Source organism: Pristis pectinata, chromosome 4, assembly GCF_009764475.1.
Source record: "Pristis pectinata isolate sPriPec2 chromosome 4, sPriPec2.1.pri, whole genome shotgun sequence".
In the NCBI taxonomy this organism is placed as follows: domain Eukaryota; kingdom Metazoa; phylum Chordata; class Chondrichthyes; order Rhinopristiformes; family Pristidae; genus Pristis; species Pristis pectinata.
Window position 1 is genome coordinate 98,307,531 of NC_067408.1, and position 10,556 is coordinate 98,318,086.

At 38.7% G+C, this 10,556-nt stretch overlaps 1 protein-coding gene across 5 annotated transcripts in view; it reads right to left on the bottom strand.

Moving 5' to 3' along the window:
• The window catches only part of LOC127569814 (collagen alpha-1(VIII) chain-like), a 100,067-nt gene extending 90,958 nt beyond the window's left edge, over nt 1-9,109 (bottom strand). For 2 of the 5 annotated variants that reach the window (XM_052014745.1, XM_052014744.1), the window contains exon 1: nt 9,036-9,109. The gene's annotated coding sequence lies outside the window, so the exon portion shown is untranslated. The remainder of the gene's footprint in view (nt 1-9,035) is intronic. The other 3 variants (XM_052014748.1, XM_052014747.1, XM_052014746.1) reach the window with 2 other exon arrangements.
• Nucleotides 9,110-10,556: the final 1,447 nt, after the last annotated feature.

The following is a 10,556-nucleotide window of genomic DNA, read 5'->3' on the forward strand; positions in this document are numbered from 1 at the left end:
TTAAAGATATGTTATTACTATTGGCTGAGGCAAATTGTAAATTTCATTATGGAAATTAGATAACAATCTACAGTAAACAAAACTAATAGAGAATAAACATTTTATGACTGTTGGAATTTAAAATTAGTTGCTGCAAGTCTGGAGTTCTGCAAGGCCTGTTAGTTTAGTGTGTAAACATTACCCCTTATTTGTTTTAATTTCTTTCCTTTTCTGCTCTCTGAACATCTTCAAATGTGCAGACTTGCCTATATGCAGAAACAAGCATAGCAAGCAAAAAGATATGAACACAACACAAACATGTAGCCACACATGCTTGTTTTCTTTAAAGGATGAAAATAACACCATTGCAAAATTATCCAATTTAAGGAACTTGCAGATAAATCTAAAATGGCCGTATACAATTAAGATTTGGGATTTGATTTAATAGTAATTCTTAGCATGAACCGTTAGCAAGAGTGACAATGGTATCTACTCCAATGCCAATTTCCAATCCACTACCATCTTTTATTGGCCAATTTTAGTAAGAATTTAGTCAGTTTGACCTACTTTTGGAACTGCCAGTTTAAATACTTAACAGACCAGAATTATTAAAAACATGGCAATAAGATAGTATTCAGATTCCATGCTGGATATCTCTACGTTTTCATATCAAAAATATTTAAATCCAGAGATTCCTGAAAGCACTGCTCAATAAAGTAACAAGATTAAAAGAAAAATAACATGGATGGTTAAATAATCTTCCCTAGAGGTTACAGTATGTCAAACTTGGCAAAATCTGCATTCAGATTTTTTTGAGTTGTGTTGTCAAAGTGACTACACACACCAGCAATTTTTAAAGTATTTTAAAACTTAAATACTAATGATAAAAACATTTTATTTCCTGCCAACATTGGTTTATACTCCAATATTTGCACCTACCTTTGTAAATAGTTCACCTGCTATTTCTAATGAAATTGTTGGTTTCATAGAGTGAATAATTTCATTAAAACAGATTTACTGAACATTGCTATGCATCTTATACTGACTGAAGTCAAGAAATATTTCCCATTGTATTCGATGAAATCATTGTAGTTACTCAAGATAAGCTGTGTGTATTACATGTTTTATGCTTGTTATTAATATGTTTTAAATGAAGTAAATATAAAAACAGAAGCCCAATTGATTCGCCTTTTAATAAGATTTAACATAATTCCTACCCTCTCTTGATTCATTTTCCTTTATGAATAATTCCTTTTAAACAAAGTTTATTTCTGCCCTTTCAAGAATGCCAGATCATTATTCCAGGAGTTGCAAGTGGAACTAAATATTGTATAATTATCAGTGAATATTTCCATTTCTGATTTTAAGATGGAAGGCAGGTCTTTGAAGTGGTATCCACTTCCATAGATAGCACATGCATCATTGATTCTAGTTTATGTTCTAACTCAGTTGTAGAGAACTTAAAATTTCTAATAGTCCCAAGAGACATGTATTAAAACTTCAAATGTTTATTCTTGACGTGCCTAACACAATCTTCAATCATCTGATGTGAAACTTCGGTATTTCAGCATAGTGTACTATAGTCAAACAGAGGGGCAAAAGTCTAGTTTTGAACATTTCAGTGCCAAGGGTTCAGGATATGGCACTGCTGGCAAAGCCAACATTTATTGTCCATCCCCAAGTGCCCTTGAGAAGGTGGTGGTAAGCCACATTCTTCAACAGCTGCTTTCTTGGCCCTACTGTTGTTGGGTAGGAACTTAGAGGATTTAGATCCAAAAAGGAAGGAGGAATGGTGATATAGTTCCAAATCAGGATAATGTGCAATTTAGAAGGGAACCTACAGGTAGTGCCTATCCCATGCACCTTGTCCTCCTTGACAATAAGAGCTTGTAGATTTGGGGGGGGGGGGGGGGGGGGGGGAGTGTGGAAGGGCGTGGTGCTGTTGGAATAGCCACAGTGAGTAACTGCATTGCATTTTGTATATGGCATACACTGCAGTCACTGTGAAGGGAATGAATGTTTGTGGTGGATGTAGTATGATTGAAGTCAGCTGACTTCATAGTTTTGAGTCTTGTTGAAGTTGCACTCATCCAGGCAGATGGAGAGTCTTCTATGCTCTCAAGACTTGGAGATGGTAGGAAGACTTGGAGAATTAGGAAAGGAGCTATTCACCACTAGATACACAATCTCTACTTGCTTTAGTGGTCAGAGTCTTTATGTGATTAATTCAGTTAAGTTTCTAACACTCAGGATGTTGATGATGGTTTTGCTATTGAATGTTAAGGACAAATAGTCAGTCCCTGTCATGTAGAAGATAGTCAGTTCCTGGTGATAGTGTGGCATGAAAATTTCTTACGTCAGCCCATGTTTGAATTTTATCTGGACCTTGCTGAATGCAAGATCTTTATTCAAGAAGACACAAGAGAATGCAGACGCTGGAATCTGGAGCAAAGAACAAACTGCTGGAGGAACTCAGCAGGTCAAGCAGCATTAGGGAAATGGACAGTCAACATTTCCGTTAAGACCCTTCATCTGGACTTGAAGAGTAGAGGGGTGATGGCTAGTATAAAGAGATGAAGATGAGGGGTGTGGCAAGAGCTGGCAAGCAATAGATGGATCCAAGTGAGGAGGGATGATTGAGTGGCAGACAGAAGGGTAAAAATAATACCAAAGGCAACAAAGAGCTGCAGATGATGAAATCATTGGCAAGACAGCTGAAGATGGTTGGGGCCAGGAGGAACTCCTATAATGATGCCCGGAGTCTGGGATGATCAAACCCCAAGAACTATAAGAGTCTTCTTTTGTACAAGATATGTTATCAGGCAGTGGAGAACCAGGACACCTGATGCCACACAATTAGATGCTGCATGTACACCCAGGGAGGTCACTCTTACCTCATCTCTGGAATTTAACTCTCCCCCCCCCCCCCCATTTTGGACCAGAGTTATAAAGGAGTTTGGAGCCAAGTGATCTTGATGAATCACAACCTGGGCATTGATGAGCAGATTATGGATGATTAAATGGCACTTGTAGCATTGTGCTGACAATGAGAATATACTGCTTGGATAGTCTCATGAAAAGAACATCCTTGGGCAATTTTCTACTTTTCAGTTCTAGCTCGAGGATGGGTCTTAAGCAATACAATCAGAGTGTTGTCTAATCCCAAAGCCTGTGCTGTATCCAATCTTTCAACCACTTATTGATATCACATGGAGTGAATAAAATTGGCTGAAAGTTGATCGGTGGGGAGTTGGGGGAGGAGGAGGTGAAAGTGATCTCAGGAGCAACCTGAGCAGGCTCAGTGTGTTATTGTATATTGCTAGGGAAACTTGATACAAAATTAGGGTGGTTATACTTTAGTTATGGTGAGACCACATCTGGAATACTGTGTACCAGTCGGTCTCCTTATTTAAGGAAGGGATGTCAATGCATTGGAAAAAAATTCAAAGAGGATTGATAGCCAGAATGGATGGACTGTCTCATGAGTAAAGGTTGGATAGGCTAAGCTTGCATCCAGTGGAGTTTAGAAGAATCAAAGGTGATGATTTAACTGATACAAGATCCTGAGGAATCTTGATGGGGTGGATGTTTTCTCACATGGAAACGATTTTGAACTAGGGGTTGAGACAAGATGAGATGACTCCACTCAGGGGGTTGAGAGGCTTTGGAACTCTCTTCCTCAAAGTGCAATGAATCTCTAAATATTTTAAGGCAGAGATAGATAGGTTCTTAATAAAAGCAAGGGAATGAAAGGTTACTGTGGATGGATGGAGCATAGATTCTAGTCAGATCAACCATATCTAGTTAAATGGCAGAGCTGGCTTGAAGGGCTGAGTGGTCCACTCCTGCTCCCAAATCATTTATTTGTATATGGCTTTTTTGGCTGAACATGGCTGCAAATGTTAGAATCTTTTCTTTGTCAATCATGTGCCAGGCTTGAGAATAGAAATCTTCTTGAAGCATTCCCTATCTCATTAGCTGTTCAATTGCCAACCACCATTCACGATATGGCAGGAATGCAGAGCCTTGATATATCCGTTCAATGTGGGATTGCTTTGCTCTGTCTATTGCATACTGCTCTTACTGTTTAGCACACATGTGCGTGAAGTGTTAGCCTCCAGCAATTGTACAGTTTGAGTGCGAGCTGAGGGAATATCCTTCCGTAACAGAGAAAAGAATGTACCAGCAATGCTCATACTTTTCATAAATCATTAACAACTACTCATGCATGTGAGGTTGCATCTACTTTGTCAGAGTGTAAGACAATAATTTTGGACAGTTTTTATGCCTTAGACAGGCAATTTGTTAATTAGTCTGGACACAGTAGCTGGAGCGTTAACTCAATACTAATCCAGTGACTAGCTAGTGAATGCAAGTGAAAAGTGCCGAGTCTGCCAAGTGATGTAAAATGAAGAAAATAAAAACATCTAGCATTCCTCAACAACAGTCTCAATAGGAAAAAAATGAATCATGCCAAATGAAGGAGCCAAAGGAATAGTGAGAGCAGGAAACATGCTGAAACAAGATGGGACTACAGAAAGGAGCAATAGTGGTCAGTGTATACTCAAGCCTTGGGATGAGCATTTGAATGCTTGTGTGAATAAATCTAAAGTCCAAATATTTGAATTGCTTGCACTAAAGTTGAATTGAGGCTGATGTGTGGATGGTAGGCAGGATCATCCTGGGCCACCAGGGATTCAGATGTGTGGAGCACTGTTTTCAGTACTCCACCAAGGATATAATATGTACCTCCTGCATCAGACCACCTTACTGGATACTTTTGTTCCACCACCTACTCCCCCCCCCCAACTAAACATACCATAATGAAAACTCAAATGAACATTCTGTTCTGTCCATGGATTATCAGTAAGAATGGTAACACGACCATTAAGCTCTTTTCTCTAAAATGGCTAAAAGACAGAGCACCACTTTAAAAAAGATGCAAGATCCTTTCACATCAAGTAAATTACAGCTAAAACTCAACAATGCAACAGCAATCCCTCCGAGGCAGAGATAAACAGTGTCTTGAGAGACATTTTTCATGCTACAGAAGACTAAACCACAAGGATTCTGGCAAAATGCTGTCCCTCAGTATGAAGATTTCTTTTAATACAAAAAGGTATTGCAGCCTTCTCAGAATCACTGTGGATTTTGATGTGCTCTGTTTTCACTATACCTCCAAGGGATCAAGTGTACTTCTTCTGCACCTGACCAATAAAAGCATATATACTTAATGACTGCAGACACACAAGAGACTGCAGATACTGGAATTTGGAGCAATAGGTCAAGCAGCATCTGCAGGAAGAAAGGAATTGTTGATATTTTGGGTCTAAACCCTGCATCAGGGCGGATATTGATTGTACTGAATCAAACTAAATTAGAATAATTCCAAAGTAAAATTGAAGTTAGCCTGGCTCAGATGAATTTGGTTTTGCATTACAAAATCTGTATATTCCTGGCAGAAGCAACACATTCTCATGAATATTCTCAGACGTGTTAAGAAATTGTCTTATCTTGTAAATTTATTTAGCACTATTCTTTCTAAACTTGACCCTAAATACACACATACAATAAGATTAAGGTATCTTTATTAGTCACTGATACATTGAAACACAGTGAAATGCATCTTTTGTGTAGTGTTCTGGGGGCAGCCCGCAAGTGTCACCACGCTTCCAGCGCCAACTTCCTAACCTGTATGTCTTTTGGAATGTGGGAGGAAACCAGAGCACCCGGAGGAAACCCACGCAGACATGGGGAGAACATACAAATTCCTTACAGACAGTGGCCAGAATTGAACCCTGGTCTCTGGCACTGTAAAGCTTTACACTAACCACTACAATACCGTGCCTGCCCTGTGCATGGTAATGCAAGGTGTGTCAGGGGAGTAAATCAGAATGTCTTAATTATTGTAATTCATTGATTTTTTTAATGTTTCTCAGATCACTTAATCATAATGATAATCTATTTGAATCATTGGGTTCTTTCCTATATATTTCTGAAAGCAGTATACTGTCAATTACATCTTTGTAAAAAAAAATGACTCACTGTTTATTACATTGCAGTGGCTTTATGGGGTCCATTTTGAGTGTTCTCATTTGGCATTAATGGAGTGATAACCACCTCAATATGGGGATGTTGGCTTTGCCACTCCATGAACTGTGGTAATGCAGCTAGCTCCATTTTAACAGGGGCTTACCAGAGGGAATGCATAGCGTCTGCCTACTCTAGGAACTAGGCCAACTCTTTATACAGAAATTATGCTCCAATTCTGTAAATTGGATCCTGCTTGCCTTCTTATGTAGTCACTGCTCAGAGCCTACATGATTCATGAAGGGACCTCCAGAATTTAATGCTCTGCCATTTCCATAGGCTCCAAAGAAATGCAAGTCAAGATGTCATGCACCACAAACTTGGAGCCGCAGTTTCAGTGCTCTAGCTGACTGCATGCGGCACTGTAATTTACCTGGCAAACTTAAACAAGGCCGCAGCCTCAAATTCGTGGCTTTTTACCACCAGAATGGGCAGCTAACCAGCTCCCTCCATCCCTCTGGTGGCCAACAACCAAACTTGCCTTTTAAAATAAAATGCCTTTTACATTGTGGGGAAGAAAAGACTGCAGCATGGTCACAATCACCATTTTCTGTAGCAATTGTGCACTACTTTTTGTACAACCCGTGTCGCATAATTTTTTTAACAACCATTTGAGTGCAAACAGGATAGATTAGTATTTATTACCTGTTCTTGAATCACTTTAACTACAAGAAGAATGTGTGAAGAAAATCTGTCACTGGATGCCGCCATTCACTTTGAATCATCAGTTTATAAAAAAATTATAAATGAAATTGCTGGAACTACTCATGGACTATCACACTTTCCAAGCAAGAATTTATGCTATCCAAACAAGATGACTGTGTTATGCTTTGCATTTTAAAGAATAGTGTAAATTAAGTTCATAGTGAAACAAGTTATATCAATTACAATTTTCTTTTTATAAAGAGCTTTCACTGGACCAAGCTTTTGATTTCAGGTGTCCAGACAGAAAAGTTAATGTAATATTCATCAGTTCTCATTCAAATCAATAGAGGGTTTATTTCCCATAACACAGTCCTCTAAATGGAGATCAAAAATGTGCCTGGGACAAATCCAACCTCACTACAGTGCAGTGCCTGCCATGGAATGGCACTAACAGTGGTTACATTGAAATGATCAGGCTAAGTCAGAAGAGTACCTGTGGCAGCAAGTGAGGAAACATCTAGCCTGGGTAATGTTAGGTTAGTAGGAAACATATTTCACAATATCTTCTGTGGAGAAAGAAACATTGTTAATACTTAAGGTTGATGACCAGTTCCAATGAAAGTTTATTGATCTGAAATGTTAACATTTTCTATCTCCACCAGTGCTGCCTAAGCATCCTTAGTTGTTTCTGGTTCCATTTCAGATTTCTGACAGTTCTGAAGTATTTTGTTTTTGTATACAACACATCCTACAGGTATACCCAGGTTAGTAGGAACCAAAAGAAGAATCTATATTTGGTCACTGGCAGATTCAAATACCTCAAGAAAGCCTAGGATCATCAGGTTGGATGAAAAGTAACATAATTTAACCCTCCAGCTTCTAAGGATCCCACCACTTATATCCTGATTATCCAACATAACCACCTTCTCAGAACATTGGTTTTGCACACCATTTGGAGGATAGACTTTTTTTTTTAACCTGATTCGGTGATTCTTGAATGTATAGAAGCACACCATTTGGAGGATACTTTTTTTTTTAACCTGATTGGGTGATTCTTGAATATATAGAAGCTACTTTTTACATCTCAGTGTTTATATACTCAAGAAATGTATGTGTTAAAAGTAAATGAAACAAGAAAAGAACCTTTCCTTCCAAGAACAGGAAGATTTTTCTTTAGGGTTGCCAGGACAAGTATCCCTTAAATTAATCTTCAATTCCTGGAGACTGCTTGAAACAATCCTGGAGGGTTGGCAAGCGAAGTGAAGACTTTAAACTTAATCTATGTTTCAGTTTTTCACCTTGTTTCTGTGATCTCTAATTTCACATGTGAAAGAATGAGTTCACACATTGCAGATGTTATGACTTAGCTGCAAAATTCCTGAGGAAATTGATTTTTCCCCAAAGAAATGCAGCAGAAGGGAGACCACACCAAAGTTTCAAATTCTGCACCTTCATAAAAGGCCTTTGTTGAAGCACTCATGAAGAAAGGAAGGGGGTGGGGAAAGGAGGTTTTAGGAATGAACATCATAAGGTTAATTGAAGAATGCAAGGCACCGCACTGGCTGGACTCTTTAGCCTTTCGCTCAAGTACTAAATATCCAGTTTGAGTAGCTGCATCTCTTTTGGCCAGAGCCTGTGCCAGGTAAGCATGACGATTAAATAAAGCTAAACCTAGCAGACGGTAAGAAGACACTCAAACATCTGATTGAGGTATCCACATCTAACTGAAAAATACTGTTATGCATGGGAATTCACTGACTATAGCAGAAATCTACTTCAAAATGCAATTTTGAAAAGTTTTCAGGTGCATAATATTAACATTTGCTTTTCTGTTAGTAACTTGCTTCCAAAAGGAGGGTAAATTCCAGTTTCCTTGTTTATTATTTTGTCACTAGTAGTAATACTTGTTGTCAGAATTTCTCACCTTCACTCCTATATCTCTGCACCCTGACTTGTCAGGGCATTAGTGTCCCAGAAGACTATGATCCCAATTGGACTAATGATTTTTAAGAAAGAGTAATTTTCACAAAACAAGTCCTTCAATGGTGAGTAGTTTGACTAGAGTGTACTACTATATAGTTTTATTTCCCCCTGATTTCCTGAGTGTGAAGTCTTCCACTGCAAGCAGAAGGCACAACTGTAAGTAAATGATTGTACCTGCTGCCCTTGGTTCACCCACCTTTTCATATTTGTCAGCTAAAGCAGCAAATAAAACCACGAGAGTCACAGAGACTTTGAATAAAACCGACGTGGTTTGAATAGCTGGCGGCCACATACTTAGCAACTTAAACAGCAGTGTTTGGTTGCAGCAGAACTCTTACCTTGGGCTATGCGTGATGCGAGGAAAGATGTTCACTGGCTCACTACGACACCGGACTGAGAAAATGCTCTGCACGGCCCCTGCCAGCAACGTACTTGGCTTATATGTGTAAATGGGAGGAGCTGCTCGCCATCGGGAGGTGGGCAATCGACAAGGCAGGCGGGTAGTCTGACAGGCAGACTGGAGACAGGACTTGTGCCTTTCCAAGGGATGAAAGGAGTAAAGGGAATGTATGGGGGCGGGGTGTTACTTAGGAAAGTAGCAAACGCTGAAAAGCAACGTTTCTACTTAACGCCACATTAAATCATTCAAGTTGATGATTGGTTTAGAAACACTTTACTTCTAATTCAGTCGATTTCTTTCTGCGCCCTCCTACCATTTGCCGCAGCCAATTCAAAGCAGCCGCTTTTTTCCCTCTTGACAACTCTCATTTCAGGAAGCAGCTGCAACTTCTGCTTGCTTGCATAAGTTGTAGGTCAAAAAGAAAAGCACAGTGTTTTGAAAAAAAATGATGGAAATAAAATGCGACTGAGAAAAAAACGAAAGCATAGAGAGTATGTTAAGCTCGTGGGCTGAAAATTGAATTTGCAACAATGCTTGATGCACTTGTACAACAATCTGTCACTGAAGTAACTAGTTAATTTAATTGCATGTAACATATGACGGACAAAACATACTTCAACTAGATATCGACAACTAATGCTAAATATATATTTTAATGTCCTTCAGGTTACAAGGTTAATTATTTCCAAATTCAGTACAATTCATTACCTAAGAATATCTAAGGTTATGAAACCACTTGACGATTAGTTCTTAATTCATTTAATTCCTTTTACAGGTTTTTAAACCACACAATTTGTTTATATTGTCTAACATCTTCAGATATAACTGGAGATGATTTTTTTTCTTGCCAACCAATGAAACCAGAGCAAGCTACCCTTTAAGATGAATATGCATATATATGCATATATTTGAGAGAAGCCATGTGAATGTGTAGGAGTGTATTGGAAGTGTGGATAAAACATGCACTTGAATATACGTGTGTGTATGGACATGTATGCCTGTATGTATGTGAGTATGTAAGGGAACACATGTCTTCTTTCATATGGCTGACTTGGAATAACAATCCTAAGAGCAGTCCAAGGTTAGTTAACCAGTCTAATTTCTTTCCTTTTTATACAAAAATGTAGTTATGAAAATGGGATATATATAAAGCATATAATATTTGCTTACAAAATGTCAACATATCATAAATTTTTCAGTTGCAAAAATTCTGTTAATAACAAATTTGAGAGATTATTACACAGGGCCAAGCCCCTGAATGTCCAGTGTAGGAGGTCCCAAGACTGTGGTCTTTCCTTAAAGACCATTTGTGGTGGCTGCATCAAGTTTCAGTGTGGCCATGCATGTTGACATATTGTAAGCAATAAGCCCTGCACTTTGGAGTGTACCTGTCTGCAGCATTCAGTTGCAAGACAGGCACCATTTGGGAATACCAACTTCCACTGAGTTGATAGAGATA